This window comes from Mus caroli, unplaced genomic scaffold, assembly GCF_978045245.1.
Source record: "Mus caroli unplaced genomic scaffold, Mus_caroli_1 scaffold_11, whole genome shotgun sequence".
Classification (NCBI taxonomy): domain Eukaryota; kingdom Metazoa; phylum Chordata; class Mammalia; order Rodentia; family Muridae; genus Mus; species Mus caroli.
Window position 1 is genome coordinate 99,999,841 of NW_028227266.1, and position 8,943 is coordinate 100,008,783.

General features: G+C 44.6%; 1 protein-coding gene across 1 annotated transcript in view; it reads right to left on the minus strand.

Annotated features, from left to right (window-relative positions):
- Ppp2r3a (protein phosphatase 2 regulatory subunit B''alpha) overlaps positions 1-7,923 on the minus strand; it is a 133,097-nt gene extending 125,174 nt beyond the window's left edge. The window contains exon 1 of the mRNA XM_021171945.3: positions 7,783-7,923. The gene's annotated coding sequence lies outside the window, so the exon portion shown is untranslated. The remainder of the gene's footprint in view (positions 1-7,782) is intronic.
- Between the last annotated feature and the right edge of the window lie 1,020 nt (positions 7,924-8,943).

Genomic DNA, 8,943 nt, shown 5'->3' on the forward strand with positions numbered 1-8,943 from the left:
AAGATGCCGTAGAAGGAAGACAGAGAACTGACTCACTGGTTAGCAATGTGACAGTCAGTGTTGGGCTAGTTTGGTAAGAGACATATGTGGAGAAAAGTCCTAATTAGTATGGATTCAAGGCCTGATTAGAATGAAAAGAAAACTGAGTCACTGAATTGGATAGCTGTACAACACAGATGCAGAGTCAAGAGACAATGGAGAACACAGTGCCTTGTGCTACTTCTTGAACCAGAAGGCACTGCATTTCCAGATTCTAAAACAGTAAGTGGCATATATCAGTAACTAGACAAATAGTTATTGATTACTAAAGTCATCAGACATTTTATCAGGAAGTAGTCTTTCTAGACTACAGTAGAACTTAAGAATTCTTGGTTCAATATGGAAATACAGCCTTCTATTTCCCTGCTATGACTGAACAGTTCATAGGGCCCTTAAAACCTAAAACAGATATCCTACAATTTGGGAACAAGTATATGACTTAACAAATACCTTTCAAGAATATATGTTTAGTTCTGGATATATAATACCATCTCTCCAACTACTTCATCTATTTGGGGCCCCTGTTTAATATTATAACAATGAAACAAGCATGAGACTTACATAAAATCATATGGCTTTTCTACAAGTAGTGCAGGAACACCAGGTTATCCATTGACAGGCCTGACTTTATATACAAAATTAGTTCAAAATGGCCAGCAGACCTAAATGTAAGGACTGCAGTTACAAACTCTTAGGAAAACCCCACAGAGGTGGATGAATGTGACCATGATGGTGCTGAAAGCACACCGATCAGCAGCAGCAAAGAGCCAAGCTCCCTCCCGTAAAGGCAACTATCAGGAGAGGAAAGCGCAGCCGTGATAAAATACCTGGAGTACACAATCACCTCTTTTGCCCCTTTTCTTCTTCCTACTCGTGTGTATGAGCACATCTACATGGGTGTCTGTACACCCAGACAAAGGCCGTAAGTTGTTACTGGGAACCTTCCGATTGTTCTTCCATTTTAAATTTTTATTTATTTATGTATATGCTCCACATACACACAAGAGCCTGAGGAGGACAGTAGAGGGCATAAGATCCCCTGGAGCTAGAGTTACAGGTGGTTGTGGGCCTCTAGGTACATGCTGGGAACTGAACCCCTTCCTGTGCAAGAGCACTCTGATCCACTGCGCCATGTCTCCAGGTCCCCACCTCCTTGAGCTCATCAGTAAGGTCAGTCTTCAGAGCCAGCTTGTTCTGAGGATCCCAGTCTCGCCTTCTAAGGTTGGACTGACAGGTAAACTGCCACACCCACCCAGCGTGTATATGAGTACTAGGGAACATGAACCCCAAGTGTTTTGACCACTGAACCATCCATCTCCCCAGGCCCCTCTAATCAATTTTTATAACTCAACAATTATACCTGGATGTATGCAACTGGAAAAATCAAGTTCTAATATCAAGTTAACTGGAGAAAAAAATGTAATTCTGCTCCTGGGAATCTGACAAATACACATTTCCTAGAATAGCCAAATACTCCATTTTCAATATGCTAAGAATCTGGTTTTTGTTCATCACTTGAATGGAAAGATGATGTCAGGGTTACTGGAGCCTAGATCACTACTGGCCTTTAGGAACTCCATGGCTTTCTAGATAAGCAAGAGACTTATGGCCAAATCACTAACTCCTCCATCAGGTCCTTCAGGAGTCTTTGGAGTCCTAGAAAAATATCTCACCAGTGAAAAGCAGTCTTTAAAACAAATGCACGAAAACTCTCAATGATGAGGAGGACAAGTGCTCAGGCACTATCTAGCTACCTCCCTGAAAAGTCCTAAGTGTTTGGGTACTTAACATACTGAACATCTGCTATGTACCACAGATAATAGCGCCCCCCCCCCCACCATGCCACCTTTTTCAGATAAACTTCTCAAAAAATTTGTCGAACAGCAATGGGAGGGGACGCACTTGGTGCCGGGGAGGTTTGATGCCCCAGCATAGATAGGGGGATGCTGGAGCGGTGGGGTGGGAGAATGTATGTGGGTAGGGGAGCACCTTCATACAGGCAAAGGGGAAGGGGAGGGCGATGTGGGATGAAGGGTTGGTGGTGGGGTAACTAGGAAGTGGGATATCATTTGAGATGTAAATGAATGGAATGATTAATTAAAAAAGAACCTCTGTCAAAATAGGTTAGAAATATAGTATAGTGGTAGAACCCTGCCTGTCATGTGCAAAGCCCTGGGTTCAATCCACAGTGCACTGAGACACACAGATTATTTTGAACATTCACAATTTTCTTACAGTCATACTTATATCAATCTGGTTTCTACTTTTTCTATTATAGAATGACTCTTGCTGAGGTCAAATCTCCTCCTCCTCTTTTTCTTCTTCTTTTCTTCTTTTTGACAAGGTTTCTCTATATAACCTTGGCTGCCCTGTAGACCAGGCTGGCTTCTGCCTCCCAAGTGCTGGGATTAAGGGTGTGCACCACACTGCCCAGCAAGTTCCGTCTTAAATTTAACAGATGATTTTCAGCACAGTTAACTACTTGGTGATTTCTTTTTTCCTTTGGAATCACTACCTTCCCTTGCCTTTATGGCATGCCTTAAACTACAATTAGATTTTAAAGAAAGAATATAAAGCAAAAATCAAGTATGGATTATTATTTTAAAATAATTTATTTATTATTTTATATGTGTACAGGTATTTTGCCTTCATGTGTGTGCACCACATGTGTGCTGGTGCCTGTGGAGGCCAGAAGAGGGCACTGGACCACTTAAAATTAGAGTCATAAATAGTTGTGACCAACATGTGGGTGTTGAGCCATCTCTCCAGCTCCAAGTGTGGTTTACTTTTGAAATCCTTTAATACCTCATTTAAGTACAGTGTGCTTGCCTATATGCAACAAAACATTTTTGGCCTCATCTAATTAAAATCTCCACAGTATGCATTCAGTTAAACCACATACCTAACATCAAGCTAGGTGCCCCTCACAGTACCTCTTCATTATTTTCTTATAGCTAATAAGTACTTCTTATTATCTTATTCTAAAAAACCAGCTCTGAGCCTTCTTCTGCTGCTCATCTTGGGTCAGTGGTTCTCATCTGAGGAGCATTTGAACCTCAAGGCTGCCAGCACTGAGGAGGCGGAGCAGGATGAGCAGTTACTTACAGGACACCTACTGCTTTAACAGCAAGTACCTGGCCATCCAGAGCTACATAGCAAGACCCTAACTAAAAACAACAACAACAACAAAGTAACACCATCACACACATGCACACACAGGCGTGCGCACACACCCCAAACAAAGACCAACCAACCAACCAAAAAAAAAAAACCCCAAAACAAAAAAACCTACAAAGCTGCAATTCAGACCAAATAAATAGAAACAGAAATTTCTTAGAGGGACCTCAGCATTGTTTTTTTGTCGTTGTTGTCTTTTGCTTTTTAAGTGTGTGCATGTGTGTGTGTGTCAGTGGTGGTATATGTACACATATGTGTGCACCCATGTTCATATAGAGAAGCCAGAGAAGGTGAACAGGGTTTCTCACTGATCCTGGAGGCACACTAGTGGTTGGCAAGCTCCAGTGATCCTCCTGTCTCTGTCACAGCACTGTAATTCCTGGCGACTCTATTGCTAGGCATAGATTTTTACATAGATACTGGAGATTGCACCTCAGGCATCTCATACTTGTGCAGCTACCTCACCACCCAGCTGTAGTGGGTTTTTGTTTTTTGAATCATTCAGTGTTTCCAATGTAAAACCAAAAAGAAAACGATTCTCTTTTGACCAGGATCACATATTCAAGAGCACACAGAATTAGGCCAGCAAGTTGGTTCAGCTGGTAAAAGCACTTGTATGCAAGCCTGAGTTTGACTCTCAAAGGCTACAGTGCATCCACATGCATCTGCAATGCCATCACTCCAACAGCCAGATGGAAGACACAGAGAGAAAAACATCACCAGAAGGCTCATGGGCCAGCAAGCCTAGAGGAGGTGGCACAGGGAAAACAACAAAGATCCTACATCCTCCAGGAGAGCACCAACTCCTGAAAGTCATTTTTGACTTCCACACAGGTGCACACATGCATGCACACATGCACTCACTCTTACACAATGCAGAGGCAAAACAGGACAGGCACAGCCCTAGGGAGTGGTTGACTGGAATCAGTTTTGACTTACTTCTGATCACTGCTGCAATACATGAAAGCCAGTTTAGTCTGCCATTCATTTTTCTCTCTCTCTCTCTAAAAATCTTCAGATCTAAAAATACTGGCAACTAATGCAGAACTAATGATAAAACCACTGTATGGGCAAACTAAAACATCCATGGTCTAGATTCTATGTTAGGCTATTGGTTTGCAGCACCTGCAATGACTAATTTCGCCCATACACTTCAACTTAAACCTAAACATTAGTGCCTTTCAGTCCTATGCTTTCTTTCTATGGGTTCTGAACTGTAAAGTGCTTTTATGGCACATTTACATGAACATTTAGCATCCCAACATGATCTATGATTTAAATCCACCCCAAAACTATTCTTATGATGCTTTCTATTTCCTGTAGCAACTCCACTATTCACATTTTGGGCAAGCTAGTGCCCTGGAATTCACCCTAGGAAGTTATTTCTCTATCTCAACATTTGTGCCATTATCTTCTTCTAAATCCTATCAACCATACCTCCTAAGTGCATCTCATAGATACATGAACTTCTTTCCCACCTCACTGCTATCATCCTGGTCTCAGTTACCTTTTATGTTTTAGTTACCTTGTTCAAATCATTTTTTCCATAGCTGATCTTTCACAAACATATTTGGTCCAATAGCTACATTTCTATCAATTTATTCCACAAATATAGCCATTCACATGTGAACTGGTATATTCACAGTGGTATTTACAATAAATTGGAAACAATTACATGCCTATCAATAGGGGAATGGATAAATCTATATTGAAACCATAAAATGAAAGGTCATATACATCAAAATGGGTAAATTCCCAAGGGAATGCCACCATTTGTGTAAACAAGATAACTATAAAAAAAAAGTTCAGAATAGTAAACAGAACTATTAGCAATGGTTATCTACTCAGAAGGCATGGGGAAAATGTTGACTGGAATAAAATATGTTGTTGTTGAATACACCTGGAGAAGGCCTGATTTAAGTTCCTTGTGTGGGTTCTGGTGAGTAGGCTGGACTGAGACAGCCTCTGCTTACTTCCCTACTTCTATCATTCTGCCTCCCTAATCTTTCAAGTTCCAACCACACTAGCTTCTGGGTTCCTGGGGGCTGGGGGGACCTATTCTTTTTCATCTTAGGGTCCCCTAAGCTTTAATTACCAATCCCATGTTTATCCTTCTGACTCTGTCTCTTATGTTCTTTTCCCAACGGAAGAACACTCCTCAGTTTCTGGACTAGGTCAAGATTAACATTTTGTGTATTCAGGAAACCTGTACTTCTCCTCTCAGAATTTAGCGCTGCTGTAATGACGTAACTGTGTAATTACATATGTCCACACCAGTTACCTCATTAGATGATGAGAAACAGAAGTGCAGAGGTCTAATCAGTTGCTTTTACCTTTGTATTCCATGACCTACCTACCTACCACACAGTTTGCAAAGCAGGCTGTCACATATTAAATAAATGACTTCTCTTGCCCCGAAGCTTAAGAAAGCAGAGTCAATACATAACCAAACAAGGACAATGCAGGGTCCTGGTCTTAAAGCAGCAGTTCGTTTGACAATGGCTTTCAACCAGGGATACCTTGGTCCTTCTCAGGGTATGCCCAGCAATGTCTAGAAACAGCTTTGATTGCCATTACATATGTGTGTAGTGCTACTAACAGCTAGGATTGTAAGTCAGGAGTGTGGCTAACCATCCTCTACCTACAGCACAGGTTAGGCTACCATGATGAAGTATTATCTCATCTAAAATGTCAACAGCACCACATAAGAGAGATCCTGACTGAGGATGCTACTATTCAAAAGGGACTCATCCTCCCCCTTACTTGGCGGGGTTCTGTTGTGGTTATTTTGCTGAGGTGTAAGGCAGAGTGAAGGGGATGTCAAGAAGAGCTTCAGAGACTTGAGTTACTTGTTGAAAGGTGACAGAGCCCTGTTCAACTGGAACTGAAATGTGTCGCTGACAAGTTTAAGTTATTACCTTCAAATAGTCTGTACTGCAGAACTGCCCAACCTTATTCCCTTCCTGCTCAAGCAAAATTTCCTTTCTCTGAGGATACGTGGTTTTAGCAGAACCTTAAGGCCAGATTACCTAGGCAAGATAAAGCCAGATAGTCACTGTGGAGAATGCTAAGCTCCTTTTTAATATATGTAAATCATATGTGTGAATGTTAAAGTATTAGCTGCCTACTATTCAGGTTGTTGGTGTTTAAAGCTATTGGCCACATCGGCCTTGGTATAGACTTTTCCTCTGTGTGTGTGTGTGTGTGTGTGTAAACAAAACAAAAATCAAACAAACAAACCCCAAAGAACCGCAAAACTTTGTATTCCTGACCTGAGCTTTCCAGGTTGTGTAAAAGAGCCATTTTTTTCCTTTCACGAGTATCTCATGCCGTAAGTTTTGTCAGAAGTGGTGAGACAGCCTTTTGAATGCAATAAACGTGAATAAATTGCATGCAAATCAGGAGCCATCTTCAGATTTTTAAGAATGCTTTCAGTAATCGTCATGGAGACCAGTGAAAGAAACTGAGATAATTTTTAACGATGCCAAGGAAAGCCCTGTGTTTACTACAACACGAGCCTGCTGCCTGCTTAGCTAGACTCCCATGCTCTGACCTAGTATGGCAATTCTTAGGGTCCCTGTGCTTGATGCTCTGTTTATAAGAAACTGAGGCCAGACACTAAGGAAGAACAAAGAAAAATGCCTGGCACCAAAGAGGCGGGGGACGTTTTGTACATAACTGAAGATCCGTGGAGGAACTCTTTTCCAATTTTGAAAGGCACTACAAATCATCCTCTCCGCTTACGTGTTCAAGCATTTATTCTATGTTCTCAAACTATTTTCTACAAAGAAAATACCTTATAATTTACAAACAGCAATTTGTCCTCCCCCTCTGCATCTGCAGACCATCAAGCGGGATAAAATTTCCCTAGGCTTTATCAGAGTGGGAGGAATGGAAATAATGTGAGCACAACAGTTCCGATGCAACATCAACTCCAAGCCGGGCCAGCTGGTTTCCATCGAGCGGTCCCCAAGGAGAACGCCCCTCAAGCCTGCAGCCCGGCCGGCGCGACCGTGGGACCGGCTGAGGTGCTCGCAGCTCAGCCACTCGGTCGCCCGATACCTTTGTTTCAGGTGCCCCTGTGCCCAGAGTGGCTGGGATCCCGCCCGCAGCCCCGAACTGGTGACACATCCTTCTTTGGCCAAGTCGGGTCGAGGCCGGGCAGGGGGCGGGGAAGGAAAATAAAGCCTCAGCGCCTAACGACGTGACTCTCAGTTCTTCCAGAACCTTGGCATTTGCTGCCCTGCCAAGCTTTCCTGTTAACGAGTTCCCGGCCCGGGCGTCCCGCGAGGTGGGAGGCGCCGGCCATCCGGCCCCCTGGCCTCCTCCGCGGAGCTCCCGGGCCACCGTTCTCCACGGCCGCCAGCCACGGGAGTCCTCCGGCGTGGCGTGCCTGCGTTCTACCAGGAGTCCCTTCACCGCGCGCGGCCCTTGCGGCCAGGCCAGACCCCGCCCCCGGCCCCGCCCGCCCCGGGCTCTGTGCGCCGCCCCTCGGCCTCGCCAGCCCGTGGAGGGCCGGGGGCTCCCAAGGAGAACCGGCCTAAGGCCCCGCGTCTGTGCGCCTACCTCAGTGCCCGCTGCTCCTCCTCCCGCGGCTGCCTCGGCTCGCAGGCGACGCGCACACGCCACCCCGGCTTCCCGCAGCGCGGGGTCTGGGCCGCTTACGCCGCGCGTGAGGAGCCGAGGCCTGAGCGCGCCCCGCCCAGCCGCCCAGCAGCTTAGCTGCCCGCCAGCGCCACAGCCCCGCCCACTAGCGCCACAGGTCCGCCCACCAGACACGCCCCCTCGGCTCCGGCCCCGCCCACCTGGCCGATCTGGGTTCCTCCCACTCTCCTTCCTCCGAAAGGGGGCCCTGAGGGGCGCTGCGAGAGCCGTCGCCTCGGCCGCCACTGTGATTTATTTAGTGTAAAGGAGAAGGCTATTCGCACTATTTGGGGACTGAATTTCATGTTAAGAGTATACATTTTATGATGGCCGTCATTATTTTTTATTACCCTTCTTACTGTCCTCTTCGATAACTGTCCTGCTCTTCCGGGAGGCTATTCCATCTGACTACAATCTACACTCTTACTGTGGCCCACACCAGCATGCTCCTATTCGCCCAACCCAAGTTGTGTGAGTTTTGAACGAAGAGTTTATTTATTTAGTTATTTTTAAGCAAGTTGTTAAATAAAACAGAATAAAATTGTTAAATAAACAAAGCTATGTAAAACAAACGCACAACTTAATGGAGTGTTCTGAGACATTTGCAATTTTGATTTCTTAAGCTTTGACCCTAGCTAAAATAATAAGCGAGGTTTGCTTTTACTAAAAGTGGGAAATAAATGGGCTGACTGGGCTAGGGATGTAACCCCATTGGTATAGTGAACGAGGATAAAGCCACATAAACTGGGAGAGGTAATGTATGTCTGCAAAGCTCTGCAGAGGTGGAGGAGGCTAGAGAACAAGAAGTGCCAAGTGTTTGAACTTTGGCTACATTGCTGCTACTTTGAGGCCAACCTGGGCTACATGACTACCACAGCTCAACAATAAAAATAATGCAGTTCAATTCTAAATTAAAAAGTCAATCGATCATTATGTAAGCACATAGGTAACACGAGCAAGCCAGTCAGGGGAAGGAACAGTACGTGACATTCGGTCACGTAGAGGTGAAGAACCAGATGTAGATAAGACTTTAAAGAGCCAGGCATTAGGCAAACTGTGAGAACAGGCTCTGCGTACATGGTT